At 44.9% G+C, this 21,042-nt stretch overlaps 1 protein-coding gene and 1 non-coding gene across 4 annotated transcripts in view; both read right to left on the reverse strand.

Moving 5' to 3' along the window:
* The window catches only part of AMOT (angiomotin), a 94,213-nt gene that overhangs the window by 49,528 nt on the left and 23,643 nt on the right, over positions 1-21,042 (reverse strand). Inside the window, exon 1 of one of the 3 annotated variants that reach the window (XM_034782264.1) lies at positions 14,441-15,487. The exons of 1 other annotated variant lie outside the window; for it this stretch is intronic. The gene's annotated coding sequence lies outside the window, so the exon portion shown is untranslated. Of the gene's footprint in view, positions 1-14,436; positions 15,488-21,042 lie in introns of those variants that run through there. One more of the 3 variants, XM_034782263.1, reaches the window with a different exon arrangement.
* LOC117883448 lies at positions 18,913-19,031 on the reverse strand. Its single transcript, XR_004647268.1, has one exon. It is a non-coding gene; the product is annotated as a 5S ribosomal RNA (ribosomal RNA).

Here is a 21,042-nt window from a genome sequence, read left to right on the forward strand (position 1 = left end):
AGAAACACTTTTTACAAAGAAAGATTCAATTCTAGAGTACAATTCTGCTGCAAGGGGCCAATCAGAGGTGAACTTCACAGACTGCATCTATGCTGACAATTTTTAACAGTTCTCTCACCATTAGTGAAAGACCTAGTGTAGGAATTTAAACTCCATGGTGACATCTAACCATGCTCAGACACGCATTCGTTATAAAGCAACAGTGGGGGGAAAATATTAAAAATTCTCAATGAAGACAAAGCCCATATGTGCCTGGCACTTTGCAGACACACAAAAACAAAGACCTCCGCCTCAAAGACCAAACAATTATACCATAGGAGTCCCTTGTCACTCACTCATTTCACTCAGATTTAGTCAAGAATTTAAAATGATCACATGGGTTGGCTATCAGGAAACATAGCAGTACTGTTCATTTCTGTGCATCACACACATTTGCCTGCATTATGAAAATATACTGACAAATGAAATACTCATCACTCTTGATGACAGGTTTCAGAGTAGCAGCCGTGTTAGTCTGTATCCGCAAAAAGAACAGGAGTACTTGTGGCACCTTAGAGACTAACAAATTTATTAGAGCATAAGCTTTCATGGACTACAGCCCACTTTTTCGGATGCATAGAGAGTGGAATAAATACTGAGGATATATATATACACACACACATACAGAGAGCATAAACAGGTGGGAGTTGTCTTACCAACTCTGGGCTATCTTGATTATCACTTCAAAAGTTTTTTTTCCTCTTACTTAATTGGTCTCTCAGAGTTGGTAAGACAACTCCCACCTGTTTATGCTCTCTGTATGTGTGTATATATATCTCCTCAATATTTATTCCACTCTGTATGCATCCGAAGAAGTGGGCTGTAGTCCACGAAAGCTTATGCTCGAATAAATTTGTTAAGTCTCTAAGGTGCCACAAGTACTCCCACTCTTGATGAGTGACTACAATGATATAGGAGTAAGGTGCCACAAGTACTCCTGTTCTTTTTGAGGATACAGACTAACACGACTTCTACTCTGATACAATGATATAGTTACTTATTACCCTGCATGGAGTGACTGCAGCAGTAAGAAGAACACAGGTGAAAGGACGCATCTCTTTTCTGCTTGCGAAAGTAAGAGGAATGTAAGATTCCTGGTGAATGCAGCCTGTACACACTTGCCCTGAATTACTGCTTAGCCAAGAAGCTAATTAGCTAACACATCAGGTGGGATAAGAACAGGTTCACCTCCTCCTCCTCAGAAGGGCTGAAGTACAGTTAAGCACATTCAGTTTTAATACTCAGTCCTGTACCATCCATACAAATAAAATATAATCCAATGGCTTTATGGACTCACAAGCTCCATACTTCCAGCCACTTCACAGTGGAGAATAACAGCATTCCCAAGTAGCCTAATGGCTTTGCTGGCTGGTGCTATGGTCTATTTCTTTAGAAATGTAGATATGATCCAGACCCTCCCCCAGGCTGGCAGGAGCAGATACAGCTTGGCTCTCTGTCAAACACACTTTAATAGGCAGCTGAAAAGTTCTGCGGCATCAGAGGTCTTTGCTTGCCCTTGTCGGGCTCCAGGAAAATGGTGAGGAGATGCTTAGTGTGAAGGTGACGGTCTTGGACTGTGTCAGAAATTAAAAGGTATCTCTAGAAGTGCTTAGATAAAGGGGTGGGCCATGAAGCTTAATAGATACCTTAGACAGGGCTGGGTAAAAGCCCAGAGGCTATCTATCTCACATTCTGAGTGATCTGTAGCGAAGAAAGCAAGCTTCCCCTTACCATACAGCCTAGACATGGCCCCAATCCTGCAATCGCTTATTCACATGAGTAGCCCTGACAATCTTCAGGCCACCTGGAAATGCAGTTACTGCGCACGCGTACACACACAAACACACCCTTTGAAGCGGCTGGAAATGTTGGGTTCATGAGGGTGAGGACATAGAGTCATTTAATGACTGATGCACATCAGGATGCCAGAACAGGGGGGCCCATGGCACCCACTTTTTAACATGGGCATAGTTTGGGGATAGGGAGCCACATTGCCCCCGCCCAAACTGCAAGTCTTGGGCAGGCACAGAGCGGTGCAGGCAAGGGCTGCTGCACTCAGTGGTAGAGGAGCAGATCAGGTCCCCTGCCGCAAAGCGCAGTCCCTGCCCGCAGCGCCAGCCTCTTCCCATTGCAGGCCCCTCTCAGTGGCCCCACTCCTGCTCCTCTTAGCCCCAAGGCCCCACCCACTGGCCAGGCCAGCAGCCAGGCCAGGGAGCCGGGGACGCTGTGGGGAGCCCTGGACCCTCCACCTGTCCTGGGCGGCGCACTCCGGGTCCAGGTGGCAGGGACAAGGGCTGGGGGCTGCTCTCGGGCCCCCGGCCCAGGACAGTTGGAGGGTCCCCAAGTTTACCACCACCTGGCTCCAGCTTTTTTCAGCCTGGCCAGAGGGCAGGGCCTCCGGGGGAAGAGGAGGAGCAGGAAATGGGATCATGGAGAAGGCGGGGCCACAGGGCAGGGCCTCGAGCCTCCCACCCCCACTTCTATCAAGGTTCCAGCGCTCCTGATACAGTTTATAACTAAGCATTCTTAACTGTACTCCAACCCTTTCCAAGGAGGAGAGAGGAGAATATATGGAAGGATTGCCCTGGAGAATAAAAGTTTGAGAGGTGTGCATGCCCGCTGTTTCAAATACCTAAAACCCCAGGGGCATATACGCACAAGTCCTCAGAGTTCTGATAATATTTTACCATCTGCGTCTGTTCCCAATTAAATTTCAAAGTACAGAGCCCACAGGTAAACGCCATCAAAGCAAATCTGTTGCCTAATATGTGCTTCCCTAGCTTAGATTCAATTATCCCTTTCTCAGTTACTTGTGTTTGCTGACTGTGTCTCAGGTGATCTTGCAGGTGTGGCACCCAGCAGGTGCATGTATCAGTGCCAGCATTACACATCTTCATACCAAAGGGACAGAGTCATCACACGAAAGAGAAAAACTTCCTCCTTTTAGTTAAAACCAAGAAGTAGTGCCACTTGGAATCATGCAAATTACACACATGCTTTTAGCATTAGATCATCAGGCACTCTACTGCAGTGAGGGGCTCAGGAACCTAGGTAGATGGATCATAGTTCTAGTGACTGATACAACTCTCAGGTACCATCTTGGCAAGAATCGTACAGTGGCTAAATACCCTCCCCACCTGCTCACCATATTGGAAGCGGATCAGAGGGAAATAAACGAAAGCGTGGCAAGCCTGAACTGAAAGCACCGAGCGAAAACCTTACTTGCACTGACCTAATAAAAGTTGAGTCATATCAGTAAGGGTAAAAGGCTCCTCAGAAGCCTGAAGGAGAGGTGAAAAGACCTCAGCCATACTCCCAATTTCTGTTCTTCCATCATAAAGAAAGTATCCGTTTCTTTACGAGGACCCTATCAAGTAATTTTAGCCCAATATAATTTAGGTTTTTTGTTGTAAAAAGGAAGCAGGAAATGCTTTACAAAATCCAGTATAAATGAAAATGTTTCCTGGGCTTGTTTTTAAATATTTCAGTAAAAAGAGGTGTTAGAGGATTTAAAGGTTCTCCAGCAGTACTATACTGGAAACCCAAACTCAACAGTGTTGATCAAATGGGTAAGGGGCATTATTCCTGATACCTTGGTCAAATTGCAAGATCTATGGACATAAAATGTATCCAGCTGTTTCCAGTGGATGTGATATTCTTCACTTCTTGTCCTATACAGCATTGGTGTGTGCTCTTACACAGCTGCTGCAACGGACTCCAGCGGAGACTATTGTTTAGCAAGAGACAGTAATTCCTGCACATCTAGGGTGAAATCCTGACTCCACTGAAGTTAATGGGAGTTTTACTGTTGACTTGCATAGGGCCAGGATTTGACCATAGATGTTTGCATGATATAACTAGATCAATTTTGAATAGAATTAGTTACACTAGAAAGTGCAAGTTTTCTAATACAGACCAGGCCTTAAGCCGCATTAAGGTCATTGGTGAATTTTATCAATATATATTAGGCCAAATTAATTTTTGCTGAACTTCAGTGACTTCAATTCTTTAGTTTTTTAGAGCAGCCTTGTGAATTGTCAAACTCAAACAGCCTTTTGAATTCAACATTTAGTTTTGTTTTTACAGACACTTGACTCCTTAACTGCTGCTAGTACTCAGGCTGCGCTGAGCTTCTGTCGTCAGCAGCCCCATCCCACAAATATCCCAAGTATGCGTCGGCCGCATTTTCATTTCATTGTGTGGTTTCTCCATTCCTTTGCTGATTTAGTCCAGGCCTCTCTTTTTCATTCTCAGATAATGAAAACCATGTGAGGTTAAAATAAAATCTTCAAACCCATAAATCAGTTTCATCTGCATTATCAAGACTGAGCAAAATGTTTAGGGCAGTTCATTTGTCCCTATAAATAGGATCAAAATGTTAAGCTGTGCATTAGATAAAAAGGTCAGAATCAACTTCTACATTTTAAAAAGCAGAATTAATTCCTACAGCATAAGACACAGTGACCATGGAAATGCATTACCTAGCCAGAGATTTATGTTACATGTTATTCTTAGGTAGTTTTTCCTGATATGTCAGTTATGACATACCAAAAAAATTCAGTTAGTGCAGATCTCTAATATTAAAAAAAAATGGCAGTGGAGAATGGAAAAAAAAAAAAACTTTAAACCATGGCCTGATGTTAGCATAGAATTAATTCCCTGGATTTTGCCCATATATCACAGCTCTAACCTTGTTTAGGGCCAAATTCTAAAAGCCCTTTTCATGCTGAGAGGCACTTTATTCTGCAAACAGTCATACTGAAGTGAAACGGCTATTGGCAAAGTGTGGGTATCAGAAACTGGCCCTTCGTTTTTTCAGGGTTTTTATTTGTAGAAAGAAGCCAAGTAAATACATATTTTTCTATCCACTGGCTAAGTATTGACAACTTTTTAATTATTCATGAGCCTCACAGACTATAAATACCTCCTTCTGAGCAACTATGACCCAATCCTCCTCCTGAGGGACTATAACCAGGCTCGGTTGTGGTAGTACTGAGACAACCCTAGGTCACAGACAGGCCTGTTATGTGGTACCCATGGTCTGAGGTGAACAGCAAAGCTTTTTTTTTTTTTTCCTTTTTTTACTAAAAGAAAGCTGGCTCAAGATCCTGTTTAATTAATGTTTAAAAAGTCAGAGCAGTTTAAAACTGATATGCGTTATTCTTTCATCATAATGATGTGTGATTTGCATTTTTAAGTACTTTATGAATATTAAGTCTCAAAACCCCTGGGAAAGGGAATATTATTGTACCTATTTTTACAGATGGGTAAACTGCAGTACTGAGTGGTTAGGGCTGATCTATTATTTTGCCAGCATAGCTGTGCCAGTTAGGGGAGTAATTTTTTTTTTCAACAATATATAGCTATGCTGACAAAAGCCCTAGAGAGGATGCAGTTATACTAGCAAAAACTTGCTTTTTCTTGTATACTTATTTTGCTCAGGGAACTGGTATAAGCTATGTTGGCAAAAGGATTTGTTTGTCAGTTTAGGCTGCATCTACACTAGGAAGTTTTGCCAATATAGTTATACCAACAAACCTTTTAAACATAGATCTGGCCTAGGTGACTTTGCTCAAGGACACAGGAAATCAGAGACCTTGTTTACACACAAAACTTGCACCAGTTTAATTAGAATTGGTTATTAAAATCAATTTTGTATAAACAGTGCAAATACTGATGAAGAGACTATCAAATCATATTACACCTGGTTTATATCCATTTACTTAAGGTCCATAATTTACCAACACAACTTAAAGCAAGAATTAAACTGATTTAAGTGTCTTCATATTAAGGGCTTGCACCAGTTTGACTAGATAGATTTTTAAATCAACTTAGTTAAATCAGTGTACTTGTCTAGTATAAGCAACGTCCTAGTTTTATGTTCTAACCATTACTGGTGTATTATATGCATTAACAGTGGTTGCAGGGAAAACAACCAAAAAATATTCCAAGCTCCCCATGATTTTCATATATTTTGTTCTAAAATATAATTGTGATGTAAGCTTATATGCATATGTCATTCATGATTCAGAATCTTAGACAGTATTAAAGAGCTGCTTCTGTTTTTTAACCAGAAGCTTGTTATTCAGAGATAGGGTGACCAGATCACCCAAGTCAAATATCGGGACGCCGGGGGGGGGGGGGGGAAAAAAAACCAACCAACCAAAAAAAACACCCTTCCTCCACAAGCGCTGGAGGGAGGCCCCAGAGACGCAGGGGAAGCAAGGGGCCAGGGTGAGTGAGAGTCCAGCCTGGCCCCAAGCAGGCAGGACTCAGTCGGGCGGTAGGGAGAGTAGNGAAGCGCGGGGCCGGGGTGAGTAAGAGTCCGGCCTGGTCCCGAGCAGGCAGGACTCAGTTGGGTGGTAGGGAGGGGAGGGGGGCGGCCCACGGTGCCAGGCAGTGGCTGTTCTCCCCCCCCCGGGCAGCGGGACTGGGGAGCAGCTGCTGCTGCAGCTCCCACTGCTGCGGGGGAGGAAGCGGCCGATGGCCAAGCTCGGCGGCTGCGGCTCTGGCACCCCCGAACCCCCCGAGCCGGGGCCTGCTACGGGAACCCAGCAGCGTGCCTGCTGCGCCCAGCCCAGCCCCTGGCCAGTCGCGTCTGGGCTGCTGCCCAGCTGGTGCTATCCCGCGGCAGCCCCAGAGCGGGGGCAGCAGGCCCCAGCCCCCCCGTCCCGCTCGGGTCCCACAGGGGAATGAACGGGGCTGGGCTGCTGATGCCTCCGCCCCGGGGCCGCTGTGGGATAGCACCAGCTGGGCAGCAGCCCAGACGCGACTGGCCAGGGGCTGGGCCCAGCGTGCGCGCTGCTGGGTCCCCGCAGCAGGCCCCGGCTCAGGGGGGTCGGGGGCGCCGCAGCCGCCAAGCGCCATGGCCAGTTCCTCCCCCGCAGCAGTGGGAGCTGCAGCAGCGGCTGCTCCCGAGTCCCGCTGCCCGGGGGGTAGAACAGCCGTCGCCTGGCACCGCGGGCCGCCCCCCTCCTCTCCCTACCACCCAACTGAGTCCTGCCTGCTCGGGGCCAGGCCGGACTCTTACTCACCCCGGCCCCGCGCTTCCCCTGCGTCTCCCAGGCCTCCCTCCAGCACTTGCGGAGGGAGGAGGAATGGTGAGCCCGGGGAAGAGGCAGGGATTCGGGGAGGGAGCCAATCGGAGGAGGAGGGGGTGGAGTCAGGGCGGGGGGGGAGGGGTGCGAGCACTTCCGGGCTCCAGGCTCCAGCGCAGTTCCTTGTTTGTCCAGTGTCCCGACCGCACGTCGGTCGGGACGCGGGACAAACAAGGAAATATCGGGACAGTCCCGATAAAATCGGGACGTCTGGTCACCCTATTCAGAGATAAATTAGACAACAGGCATCCTGGGAACTAGAAGTTAAAAAAAAAAAAAAAAAAGGCTAAAGAGATCTGAATAGCATCTGAGCTTCCTCTGCAGGACAGCGAATGCAGAAGAACTCTTTGGGCCATTAAGGAAAACACATGAAGGTCTGGCTGTTATAAACAGGGAGAGGGCACTTGTGTTTTTATCACCAAACTGGCAATACATGACTTGCTCACCCCAACGTGACATATTAGTGTGATGGGCTGGATCACAGAACCCCCCCTGGGAGCTGCCAACCGATGTGCCAAGACTACCCCTGTTCCTATTTTCCCTGCCAGCTCAGGACTCCAGCACCCTGTCTTGCTGAGCCAGACACTCCCGTCTGCTCCAACACAGACCCAGGGTCTGAATAACTTGCCCCAAATTACTTGCAGGTTTACCTGAAAACAGCTCACAGAAGCGTGCTTGTCTTTAGCACTCAGATGCCCAACTCCCAGTGGGATCTAAACCCAAATAAATCCATTTTACCCTGCATAAAGCTTATACAGGGTAAACTCAAAAATTGTTCGCCCTCTATAACACTGATAGAGAGATATGCACAGTTGTTTGCTCCCCCACGTATTAATACATACTCTGCGTTAATTAATAAGTAAAAAGTGATTTTACTAAATACAGAAAGTAGGATTTAAGTGGTTCCAAGTAGTAACAGACAGAACAAAGTAAGTCACCAAGCAAAATAAAATAAAATGCACAATTCTATGTCTAATCAAAGTGAATACAGATAATCTGACCCTCAGAGATGCTTCAGTAAGTTTTTTCTCAGACTGGACAGCTTCCAGGCCTGAGCACAATTCTCTCCCCTGGTACAGCTCTTGTTCCAGCTCAGGTGATAGCTAGGGGATTCTTCATGATGGCTCTTCTCTCTCCTCCTTTGTTCTCTTTCACCCCTTTATATATCTTTTGCATAAGGCGGGAACCCTTTGTCCCTCTGGGTTCCCCCCCCCCCCACTGGAAAAAGGTTAAAGATGGATTCCAGTTCAGCTGAAATGATCACGTCACTGCAAGACTTCATTACCCACTTGCCAGCACACACATATACAGGAAGACTCACAGGTAAACCACAGCCATTTGCAGACAATGGTCCTGGTTAATGGGAGTCATCAAGATTTCAAACCACCATTAATGGCCCACACTTTGCATAATTACAATAGGCCCTCAGAGTTATATTTTATATTTCTAGTTTTAGATACAAGAGTGGTACATTTATACAAATGGGATGATCACACTCAGTAGATTATAAGCTTTGTAATGATACCTTACAAGAGACCTTTTGCATGAAGCATACCCCAGTTACATTATATTCACTTATTATCATGTTTTTATAAAACCATAGAGACTGCACAACTTCACAGTTCGATTTTATTACAGGTGGCTAACTAGCATTGACTTCCTGCACTACATCGCTGTGCAAGACTCCAGGACACAGGCCTGGCTCACTTAAAATCACCGCAGCAAACACCACGTTTAATACACGATTTTAGAAACAAACTTCAAGGCAGTCTATATTTCTCCACTGCTCAGGGAAAGGGTTGTTTGTTTGTTTATTATTTATTTTTAAAATATATCACTCATTAACTCTACCAGATCAGAGCCACTCATTCATTCCTCATTCTCTGATCTCTCACTTAAGTCAACTGTTTGGTTTGCACTTTAATGGCCATCAATATACACAACACATTTATACAGATAAGATTTAGTAAGTTATTATTTAGAAAATACATCTGGGTGTCTAAGTAAAGAAAAATTACAACAGCTTTGCAAAACTCCTCTCGCTTGGAGGGGTTTAACGGATAAGAAAAGTAAATATTATACAGCAGACTTAAACTTTAATTGGTCTTATGATTCTTTTGCTTTATTGTTTCCTGTCATCCCATGGGGGGGTTGGGAGATCTTTGCCTGAGCTATTAAAGTTTCATGACAGTTTTGCAAGGCTGAGTTATATGCAAATTACAGAAATATTATGGTTTTATGATGTCTTTTAATACACTTAACTGCAACATTTTCATACGGACAAATTGTCAATCTAGTGGTAACTCCAGTCTAGAGATACTTGAAGCATGAACCAAATATTTTTACAAGAACTGAAACTATCCCCATGGCACTGGGCCTGCAATAGATTCACTCTATGTGACTGGCTGGCACTGCATTCCAAAGCAGCTTTGGGATGCACTCTCTTTTTCTCTGAATAGGAATTTAACAAATTAGTGAATCATGCCGCCAATCTGGATTCATAAGAAAGCCATTTGCCTCCTCTCTCATAAAAGACAATGATCTAAAGCAGCAGTTCTCAAACTGTGGGTCGTGACCCCAAAGTGGGTCGTGACCCCATTTTAATAGGATCGCCAGGGCTGGCTTAGACTTGCTGAGGCTCAGGGCTGAAGCCTAAGGCCCACTGCCCAGGGCCAAAGCTGAAGCCCGAGGGCTTCAGCCCTGGGTGGCAGGGCTCAGGTTACAGACCCCCTGCCTGGGGCTGAAGGCCTTGGGCTTCAGGTTTGGCCCCTCCACCCAGAACAGTGGGGCTTGGGCTTTGCCCCACCCCCCAGGACAGCGGGGCTTGGGTGGGCTCAGGCATCTGTCCCCCCTCCTGGGGTCATGTAGTAATTTTTCTTGTCAGAAGTGGGTTGCGGTGCAATGAAGTTTGAGAACCACTGATCTAAAGCAGTGATACTCAGACCTCAGTGGTTCAGGAGCCAAATTAGCAATCAACATTAACCAAAAGAGCCAGAGTCGTGTGAATTCATTGTTTCGTTTACTATATATATTATTCTCACAGCAAAATGACTGTCCAGTATTATTATTTTATCAACTACAATTGGTTAATAACAGAGTAAAAGCATCTTGACTGGTTAATAATTAAATCACAGTATTTTAACATCATGTGCTGCAAAGTGCCCCAGGAGACACATTAAAGAGCCACTTGTGGCCCCTCTAGCCTCAGTTTGAGTATCACTGATCTAAAGACAAATTTCAGCTGATTAAATGAATATTGGGGGGGGGAGGAGGAAGAGGGGAATTCAGCACCTTGTGGAGAATCTCAACCCCAAAAGTGATAATGTCCCATAGGGGGGAAAGCAAGTAAGAGAGATGGATGAAAGTCCACCCGAGAAAATAACCAGATTGGACCAAATAAGACACACACAAAATTCTTGGTAACACAAAACTTGCCAATTTGCAGAAGCATCATGGCCCGGATTTAACACAATGGCATAGATGCTGGAACTAGGGGTGCTACCGCACCCCGTCTTGAAGTGGTCTCCATTATATAGTGTTTACAGTTTGGTTCAATGGCTCTCAGCATCCCTACTATACAAATTGTTCCAGTGCCCCTGCACAATGGATTGAATTGTTTTGGCAAATCCTCTACTGCTTAATGGCACTTCATACCTACAGCAATGGGCAGAGTTTGGAACACTTATCTGAACGGCCAAGAGAGTCAGATCCTCATTGTATTCCAACTGGCTATAAGGAGAGAAAGAGCCTTCTTCTACCTTATTGCCAGTCACGAAGCATGGCCATGCTTACAATATTACAAACACTTGGTCTCCATGGAAGGAGCATACCTAGTAGCAAACACTAGCAACAGAGAACATTCCACTCCCATCCACATCATCCACAATAAGAGAAAAACTCTATAAGACTATTACCCTTAGAAAATCTTCCAAGAGACTTCCCCACTCAATGAATATCTACCCTTAGCACCAAAAGTCCACGAAAACAGGATGTACCATTAAAGTTCGGGAGGGGTGAGGGTGTCAAAAGAGGGTCTCCTGCTTATTTTTAAATTATTATTTAAAGAGGGAACATAACCCAAGAGCAGAAACGTCTAACAAGCCTAGAACCTTATGCCAGGCAGAAGGATGTGCTTTTTCTTTATAAATTAAAGCATGGCCCAAAGACAAACAGCATTCTGCCCCAGATCCAAAATCCCTGCGTTCACAGGTGTTCAGACTCAGGTTTTTTGATTTAGTCCAAATTCTAATGCAAAATCTTAACATTGAGGAACAGTTGTACTTTCACTGGGGTAAAATCAATGGCCCCTTTAAAAGCCATCAACATAACTGAATGAAGAACTGAGAGCCAGCAGTGTGCCCTAAAAGGGTATCAACAGGTAGGTACGCTCACAGCTGAATAATATTTTTACATTAGCAGACAAAAGATATTTTCCTATTGGACTGCCAACTTCAGTTGATTATCGGGAGTAAAGCAGCATCACTAATTTTTTTTAAAAGATATCAGTGCCCTGAATCAATGCCAAATATTTCCCACTGTTAAAAAAAAAATGGAAGTCTCATTGAGGAGTAGAATTTTTACATATTTATTATTATTTTGTGAAAGTTGTGAAATGTGAAAGTTCTACTTTATTATTTATTTTGTGCTAGGCACTGTACAAATACAGAGCAGAGTGACCCATTAAGACGTCCCCATTGAGAAACTCATTATTTCTAGACCTGCTTAGCAGAGGGGAAAAAATGGGATGTGAAAATTTGCAATCCAAAAATCATCAATTTCACTAGCATTGTAAGGAATGCTTGGCAATGAAACACTGCAGCCCTACTATTAAATACGAAATGAAAACGGTCAGTCAGTTTATATGGAAGGTGGGGAATGGGGAAGAGGAAAAACATTTAATTCTCTGTACTCCCACTCAGTCTTAATATTCTTTTACAACGCGAATGGCTTGCATTAGTCAGGGTACATCTGAAAGTACATAATTCAAGCCTTTATTTACGATCATCAATCTTCTTTATTCTGGAAAGATCCCTACCAGGTGGCAATGAGTGCATAAATTGTTAAAGCCAACATTAAGTGCCTGTGCATCGTAAGTCATTTTGCATTTAAAAACATTAGTGCCTTTGACTATTAATGTGGATGGCATATACACCATCATGGGAACTCAATGGAAATTCACTAATAATGTACCATAGAAGTGTTGCCATATAACCCACTTCAGCATAAAGAAGCTGTAAAAAGACATTCTCCAAAGGCACTTTCACTATATAGTATTTTTGGAAGGTAGTGGGGCAGAGATAAAAGTACTTACCAACTCTTTCCATACGGATCAAACATTAATGCTACAGCCTCTTCAGGCACTCCAGTCTAGTAACCTATGGAATGTGATCGTCTGACCTTAAGTACACCTCTACCCCGATATAACGCGACCCGATATAACACAAATTCGGATATAACGCAGTAAAGCAGTACTCCGGGGGGGGGCAGGGCTGCTCACTCCGGCGGATCAAAGCAAGTTCGATATAACACGGTTTCACTTATAACGTGGTAAGATTTTTTGGCTCCTGAGGACAGCGTTATATTGGGGTAGAGGTGTACTTCCAAATCAGCTGCCCTTTTAAGTACACTATATACTAGTGAGATTTTATACATTCAAATTAAAAGTAAGAGGATGGTCCGGTGGCTCAGATCTCATATTCTACACTACATGTGGACTACAGATTCAATTCACAGTCACTAGACTGCCAGCCAGACTGGCAAAGGGCAATAGTCTTTGCTCTATTTCCATGAGCAGAAAGGGCCAACAATGTCACTTCCCAGTTTGGAAATGCGGAAGCAGCCCCAGCTCTATAGCATTCTTCCTGGGACCTGACTCAGGGCTCTGGGGGTAGGGAGCCTTGGTGAGGTGGCAGAAGTGGAGCAAAGCAGCAGTCACACTGCAGTGTGCTCCCCTCTGCACCCCACAGATCTGCAACTAAATTTCCAGTCAGGCATCGATGCTGCTTCCTTGAAAAGTCAAGTCTGCTAAGGTGAAGGGACACCAGGCTAGCTAAGCAGAGACACAAGGCCTCTGCAGATCTCAGGAGATCCACCGATTTAGAGGACACTGACAATTGCCCATTCCATGGTAGTAGAATAGGAGGTCTTTTTACTCCCCTTCCACACCCCACACCTCCAGAAAGAAAGGGACATTGTGAAAGAAATGTTGCAAGCCAAAACTTGGAATTTCCTGTGTTATCCTCAGGGAAAACCCACACAGTGGGGAAGAACCTGGCACTGAGACAGGGAATGCCACAGAAGCAGCCAGAACTGTCCTAGGGAGACACTTCACATTTCAACATGGAACAAGAACCCTCCATGGATAAGAGCAGTCCTGGTATAATTTGGGTGGAATCTCAGAGAGCCTTCTGTGGCCATGACACAGAGTTTTGGAGGAAGTGAAGGTGAGCGAAGCGGAGAGGGAGAAGAAAAATTAGAAGCAGGTAAAACAGTTCTCACAGACGAACAACAGTACATGTGCACTAACCCACTAAAGAAAACAGCACGCCACAAAAAAGTATGTTGCCCTGCTATGAGACTGGGCCTTCATACAGTCATTCTCTGCGCATGCCCATACAGAATCGTTCATCTTACTTAGAATGAAACCTCCGAGAGGCACAGCTGCCAACTACCTATAGGTTCAGTACAGCGCCAAGTTCACCCACCATGCTCACTAAATAATACATCATTATACACTCATGCACACGCACTCTATGCATTGGTGACCGACATTTTTATATTTAATCAGCACAACAGAGAATAAAACACATGAATTAAACATATAATTAGAACTTCAATGCAGCAGCAAAAAAACTTGATAAAGTATGGAAGCCAAGATTACACATGCACACCCCATGCATACACACACTGAGCCCTTGGTATTTCTCTGTGAAATAGGAAAAGCAGAACATCTTGAAATGTAGATTCAGATTTTAACTTTTTCCACAGAAGTGGAAGAAAACGAGAAACACCACAGCCGTTAACCAGAGCGGCGTGCAAACTCACTCAAGCCAGCCTTGCAAAATTCTACTTGCCCAGGCACCCAGGGCAAGCAAAATGTCATTGGTGCACTTTTAATGACAATTTTGCAAGGCTAAGCTTAAATATTTGCAGGAGGTGAAGGTTCAAATAATGACCCCAGGTTCTGATACCACAGTGATGGGCGAAGAAACTACCTAAAAGAGAGGAGAGCAAATCTAACTCCTAGGTTTATGCTATCACACATAATGCGGGCTCCACTGTCCCTAAACACTTCTCCTACCTACTTCTGAGCTGGAGACAAAAGGATTTTCTTCTTTTTTTCCAAACTGACCGGACTCTTGTAGTTTTTTGGGTCAGCTCCACAAAGGACGCCTTGCTGCCAACAGTATTTTCTCTTTGTGCTCTTTTTACCCCAGGGAGTAAAGGGCAAAACACTGGATTCAGGAGGGATGGTGGTTGCAGTACACGACGCAACAGGCTGGCTTGCAGAGATGTTGCACTTCAGCGAGCTTTCACTGCAAATCCTTCATTCTCAGTGTCGATAAAACAGGCGGGAGGAGGGTAGACTTTTTTAAATTGCAAAAATAATAGTTTGCTTTAGGGGGTATTCTGTGGGCGAATTTATGGCTCGCCTTTTTTTAATACAAGCAATCAAGATCGATGTATAAAAAAAGCCAACTGCAGTCAGATCAGACGTGCCTGGTTTTCCTGGAAGAAAGAATGCGGCTTATATAAAAATGGCAAACAGGAGAAGAGAACTTTAAAAGTTTCCTCCGTCCCAGTGCAAATTTGCTAAGTACAAATTCTGCTTGTCAATCCCAGAACGGCACAGGAAACTCCAGTCCCCCTCTGCCCAGGGAGGGAAAAGCGGCCATCCAACCACTGCATTCCGGCCTCGGGGGAAAGTTACTGATCTCAATGGACTGCTCTCACACACGAAGTATTTCTTTTTTAAAAAACTGCCTTGTGCAAAATCAGGTTCCTGAGCTCCGCAGACCTCAGGGGCTGATCTCCCATTAATGCAGGAGACTATCCTGCAAAAAGAGATCAAGCCCAAGCAAAGCAGCTTCTCTCTTCCTTTTTCCTTCTTCCGACTCTCTCTCTGTCTCTCCCCCCAGCTCGGATTCCCGCTGGGATTGTGAGTATGTTATGAGAAGAATGCAGGAAGCACACCTCCTCCACCTCCCCCTAGCAGGAGCTTTCCCAAGCCACACTGCAGCCCTGCTGCTGGAGCCTCATCATCCAGACACCCAAAAGGAAAATCCCTCCGAAAGTTGAGCTGAACAGAGTCCAGACTGCAAAGAGCAGTTTCAGTGTGTTGTAGAACTGCAGGAGGAGCCAGGAGACAAGGAAAGCCGCCCCAGCCACTCTTTTTATGTCTATTGGACAGCTCCATCTTCGGTGCAGTTTTCTGTTGGCTGACTGGCTTGTCAGTCATGCCACACACGTTTTAAAAAAAAACAGAAACCCAAGACAAGCTTCTATTGTATTCTTGCTGGAGCAGCAGGGAGACTTAACTCTGAACCTCTAGTCTCAGGAGAGGTGTAACCAGGACTCAGTGCCCCTGCAGGAAATACTGTAAGGAAAATGACATCTGTGGAAGAACTTCAGCCCCCTGAAAAAGCTAAAAGGCTGTTTTAATCTTGAGGAGGAAGGAGGGGAAAATAGAACCAAGCATCTCTCCTGAATTCCTTAAAATACCTTTCAACAAATTGGAAGCAGTAGCACCAGAGATCGGATATCTTGTTTTACCTAGGTCACCTGAATCATCTGGCTTGCAATTCTACTGAAGAAAATCAAGTTAAATGTGTCCACAAACTTTGTAGTGTAATAGTTGGCCCTTTATCTGTAGTGGCTACTTGGTTCATATTGGTAAAGAGCTTTGAAGGTGAAAAGCACTGTGAGCTATCATTGTGCACCGCTCATGCACACTCTGGCGCTACGATTTCTATATAAATATGAGTCTATATACACAATCCTATTTAGATACTAAGATATATATTTTAAGTTGTAAAATATATTGACCACTTGATACTTGTAAAAGCACTCAGATCATTGGATAAAAAGTGTGATGACTATGTGTTTTATTTATTTTATTATATATTATAAAATATATACTTCAAGCTGTAAAATATTTTTACAACTTGATATTTGTAAAAGCACTTTGAGACCACTGGATGAAAAACACAATTATTATAAAGCATTTTTCATCCAATGATCTCAAAATGCTTTTACAAATATCAAGCTGTAATGTTACAGCTTGAAGCATATATTTGAATATATAAATATAATTTATATATAAATATGACTATATTCATAACACATATTTTATTATATATACTTGCATACTTATACAAAAAACATTGTATGTAAAATTATATAATAATAAATAAAAAAATAGTAATTGCACTTTTCATCCAATGGTCTCAAAGTGCTTTTATAAATATTACTTTAAGCTTCACAACATCCATGCAAGGTAGGGAAGTAATTGTGATGTTATAAAAACAAGGGATGTTCTTGCGTATGTGCATTTGTGCAGTCCGTACTCACGGATATTTACTAAATAATTAAATATATATATATATAGGTCTAATCCAGCCTTACTTCAATGCAGAAGGAAAATCAGTATGAATTCAATGGGACAAGTCACTGGGATGAAGTCAGTCATATGCGTAAGTGTTTGCAGGATTAGGCCCCACATTTTTAAAACGCCAAGCCAATTCAGCATAACTAAATGGGATAACACCAATTTACACCACATGCAGAAAATAATTGAAAGCGTGGAAAAAATAGATGATAAAAATCAGGTAAATGCATTTAAGCAGGACATTTTAAAGGATAAGTCCCCTGTACTAAATGTTTTACTCAAAAATAAAACTATTAAATATTCTTCCAGAGCCCAAACCTGCAAGTTCTGCGTGTCTAAAACCCCCCATTGCCCTCCCAGAATTGCACCTGAATGATAGATTTGAGAAGAGGGTATGCTCCATGCCTTCTCTAGACTTGAATATTTATCCCAAATACAACCACGATATTGTCAACTCTCAGGATTTTACAAAGTCTCATGATTTGTTTTTTCTTAAAAATCTCAGCTCTTAGAATCATGTGATTAACTTAAAAAAAAAATAAGGAAAGGAAAGATGAAATTCTAAGGAAGCTTCTTTCTAGCCCTCCTGGTTGCAGAGTTAAGCTTAAAAACACAACCCTCACCCTGCCTTTCAAAAACAGAAGACAAAGAAAAAGAACCCAAATGTAATATTTCCAAATCTCATGATTTTTAATCCAATCTCATTATTTGGGGGGCCCTGTCTCATGGTTTTTCAACACTTGGGATTGGCAATACCACAACCATTGGTGTAGTTGTATGCAAACCTCTAGCATAGTCAAGCAAAGCTGCTATTGGCACCAGTGCTGGAGCTTGAAACGGGTAAGCTCCACTGGTGCAAATAGCAGCTTCATCTGTCTATGCTAGGGGTCCACTGCACCCCTTCCCTGTTCAGGCCAAATCCCCAATCCAAACAGGGTCTGGGATAACAATATGGCCCCTCCTCTCAAAGGGACCTTTTGGGTAGCAGAATATTTATATACAAACTATTTCCTTGCCTTTCTCACAATTCACCTCCTCCTTTGTTTACGTACAATAAACTCTAATCCTTTGTTTGCCACATCGCTTCTCTGTGAGGTCATTCCATTGTCTGCAAAAGCAGGATGGAGATTACTGGGGTGACTGTTTATTTGTTTTGTGACTATCTCTTTCAGTAACTTGCAACTTCAAGAAAGAATAAGATGAAAAAGAAAAGCGGGAAGAGGTCTATCCCCCATGGCAATTTATCTCCCTGATTTTATATGTTTTTATTTGCACCACTGAATAGCTTCATTTACTTTGCAGGATCAGGCCCTAAAGTAACACCAATTTCCAGAACTACTCAGCAAGCAGCAATTTCTATTGGCCACTGGTCAAACCGTGCTGCTTGCATTATAAAATTTGTCCAGTAAACAATATTACTGCATTAGGGTTGCCAGGCGTCGGGCTTTCAACCGGGACCCTAGCAGCTCCAGTCAGTACCGTTGACACGGCCATTAAAGCTCCAGGGTAGGCAGGGAGCCTGCCTTAGCCTCACCGCCTTAGGTAAGCACCACCCGGCATGAGCTTGAACCTCAAGCCCCCTGCCCCAGGTCAGAACCCCCTCCCGTACCCTAACTCCCTCCCAGATCCTGCATTCCCACCCACACCCCAACCCCCTGCCCCAGCCCTGAGCCCCCTCCTGGAGCCCAACCTCCTATCCCCCTCCCTCACCCAAACTCCCTCCTGGAGCCTGCACCCCAACCCCTTCTCCAGTCCTGATCCCACTCCCACACTCCAAGCCCCTTGGCCCCAGCCCCGAGCTCCCTCCTGCACCCCAAGCTCCTCATCCCCAGCCCCACCCCAGAGCCTGCACCCCCAGCCGGAGCCCTCACTCCCTCTCACCCCCTGCCCCAGCCTAGAGCCCCCTTCCACACACTGAACCCCTCATTTCAGGCCCCACCCCAGAGTCCACACCCCCTCCGAGTCCCAACCGCCTGCCCCAGCCCAGTGAAAATGAGTGATGGTGCGGGAGAGCGAGCGACGGATGGAGGGGGCTGGAGTCAGTGGGGGGGGTGCCTCAGAGAAGGGGCAAGGCCTTGGGGAAGGGACAGGGCAGGAATGTTCCAGCCCGTCCCCCCCACTCCTTCCTCCCCAGAAAAGGAGAGAGAGCTGGCTCGGACCGGGAAAAGCTGCCTACGGCACCTGGGATTCCCAGGCGGTCACCCATCCAAGTACTAGCCAGGCCCGGGACGGTTTACCTTCCGAGATCGGACGGGATCGGGGGCGTTCGGTCCGGTATGGCCATAGGCACCCGGCTCCGTGCCTCCTCGCCCGCTTTCCCCTGCCGACGCCCGGGCCTGCCACACGGTGAGCCCCAGGTCGGGCTGCCCCGTGCAGCAGGGCCCCCAGCCCAACCGCCTGCCCCAGCCCAGTGAAAATGAGTGATGGTGCGGGAGAGCGAGCGAGCGACGGATGGAGGGGGGCTGGTGTGAGTGGGGGGGTGCCTCAGAGAAGGGGCAAGGCCTTGGGGAAGGGACAGGGCAGGGATGTTCCGTTTTGTTCTATTGGAAAGTGGGCAGCCCTATACCTCATCCACCTTGTCTTGTCCTATTCAGGTCAGTTCAGTAGGACTATTATTCTGAGGAAGGACAGCCTGATGTGGCCCTTCACCTTTTAATTGCTTTATCCACAAGACTGTTATTTATATATGTTCACAAATCTACTACAAAAATAATCTGGAAACAATTTCAGGAAAATAAAACAACCCTCCCCCAGAAATTCCAAAAGCCTGCACATATAAATACACAATCTTTTTTCTGTAACTGATGCTCATTCGCTGGAAAATTTTAGCAAAAACAAATGTACAAACACATGTAAACAATTCATTAACATTCCCACAACATTACAGCTAGAACAGGTAAACAGAGGACAATATATGCCAGAAGTTATGGTGAGGAGTGTGATGAAATATATAGCTATAGCTGGATTAAAGATTTATAAATAACCCTGAAATATATGATCCCACCACATAACTGCCTCCCTTCCGCATCCCAAAAGAAAACTTTTGGTGTGGCAAATGGAGGTTCATCAACAAAGCAAAATATTTTTAATTCACACTGTGAAAAATGGCTTGCCTTGCCCAAGGCATATTAACCTCAAGCCATCTTCCTCTGTTTATTCAAAAGAACATTAGTGCAGCGCTTTTTTAAAGCAATCAGAGATAACAGCTTTATCTGAACAGGAAAAGAACAAAGAGAGATGCATGAAATCCAAATTCTCCTCAGAAAATGTTCTTCCTTTGCATCCTCACTCCCCCACCCCTGCAGCTAGCGCAGTACTCATGAGCTATGGCACACACTGACTGAAGTGCTGCCAGACGAAGGAAGCTAGCAGTTTTCCACACAGAGATCACACTATAATGTGGGAATTCAGGAAACAGCACAAGAAAGAGGTTCCTAATAACCGCGCCAGCGTTCTCAGGCCAAGTTATGCAATCATGCAAAGGTTACATTAGGTGTATTCAAGGCAGAGAAGATAAATATCACTGTGGAAACAATTTGGAAGTAGAAAAATAAATCTTGAGCCCATCCTACACCTAGAATAGTACTTGATAACTTGGGATTCCCGAACCTATGATTTTGAGGGGCTGCTGCTCTTTGCATTCTTTAAAATTACTCCATTTAAAATTTCTCCCTGCAGCTTTGTTCTCTTTTCTCCTCAACAACTGGAGTTTAGGAAGCTGCTCATATCACCCTCGCTAAATGGGACAGATTCCCAGCGGAGCCTAATGTCTACTAAATACAGCTGAGGGGATGTAAATGCTGCAACACCAGCGCCACCCCCATCCCTGGCATAGAAAGTGTATTGCTGGTTATGGCCCCTGGGGCCATTATGTCAGCTGAGACTACACAGATCACAGCAGCACTGTGGCCATTCCCCCTTTTGCCCCAGCCCCCCCACCCCCACTGAAAGCTCCAGGGGCAGTGGTTCTACTGGCTCCCCAATGCCCGTGAGTTCCCCACTGTGTGAGTGGCACAAAGTTGCCAGAGAAAAGAAGAGAATATGTAGGGTTGCCATACGTCCTCTTTTTCCCAGACATGTCCGGCTTTTCGGCACTCAAACCCCCGTCCGGGGGGAATTGCCAAAAAGCCGAACATGTCCGGGAAAATGGCGGCTCTGCTCCTCCCCGACTCTTCAGCTCTGTTTAAGAGCCGAGCTGCCCGAGCGCTATGGGCTTCAGGCAGCCCCCTTGCCTCCGGACCCCAGCCACCGGCCGGGCACTTCCCCTCCCGGGCTCCAGCGGCGCAGGGTCTGGAGGCA

Source organism: Trachemys scripta, chromosome 9, assembly GCF_013100865.1.
Source record: "Trachemys scripta elegans isolate TJP31775 chromosome 9, CAS_Tse_1.0, whole genome shotgun sequence".
NCBI classification, from domain to species: domain Eukaryota; kingdom Metazoa; phylum Chordata; order Testudines; family Emydidae; genus Trachemys; species Trachemys scripta.